Consider the following 796-nt stretch of genomic DNA (forward strand, 5'->3'; position numbering starts at 1 on the left):
ATGGGGTGCCCAGTGGGGCTGGCAGCGGCACGTGCTGGCGTGGGGGGTGCAGCTGTCTGGGACCCCCCCCCAATAAAGCTGCTGTCTCTGACCACGGGCATCCTGCTACTTGGGGGGGTCACAGTTGCCGGCAGGAGAGTGGGGCCTAGCGGTTAGATCCGGGGGTCTGCAGTGCAGGGGCAGGCCATTGCAGTGGAGGCGTGGGGGTCCAGGGAGGCTGTAGGGGTGACGGGTTGTAGGAGTGTAGTGCAGAGCGGGGGGGTGTAGGGGTGCAGTGCGGGCGCTGTGCAGTGCAGTGCAGTGCAGTGCAGTGCAGCGGGGGGGCGGGGTAGAGGGAGGTGCAGTGCGACGGAGGCAGTTCGGGGGGGGAGCTAGGGGTGCAGTGTAGTGGGGTGCAGGGCAGACGGACCGGAGACCCAATGACGACACCCCCCGCTGGGTCACGTGGCCCCGCTCCCGGGTCTATTTATAGCGGGTAACCCAGGCGCACCGCCCGGCGCTGGCCAATCAGAGGCCGCATTCCCGTGGGCGGGGCCAGTGCTAGGAGCTAGGGGTGCAGTGTAGTGGGGTGCAGGGCAGACGGACCGGAGACCCAATGACGACACCCCCCGCTGGGTCACGTGGCCCCGCTCCCGGGTCTATTTATAGCGGGTAACCCAGGCGCACCGCCCGGCGCTGGCCAATCAGAGGCCGCATTCCCGTGGGCGGGGCCAGTGCTAGGGGCGGTGTTATGCAGATAAACATGGACAAGCGGCACAATGGCTGGGGAGAGGGGGGGGCCTGCCGTCAGTGGGGT

Source organism: Alligator sinensis, unplaced genomic scaffold, assembly GCF_000455745.1.
Source record: "Alligator sinensis unplaced genomic scaffold, ASM45574v1 scaffold107_3, whole genome shotgun sequence".
Lineage (NCBI taxonomy): Eukaryota > Metazoa > Chordata > Crocodylia > Alligatoridae > Alligator > Alligator sinensis.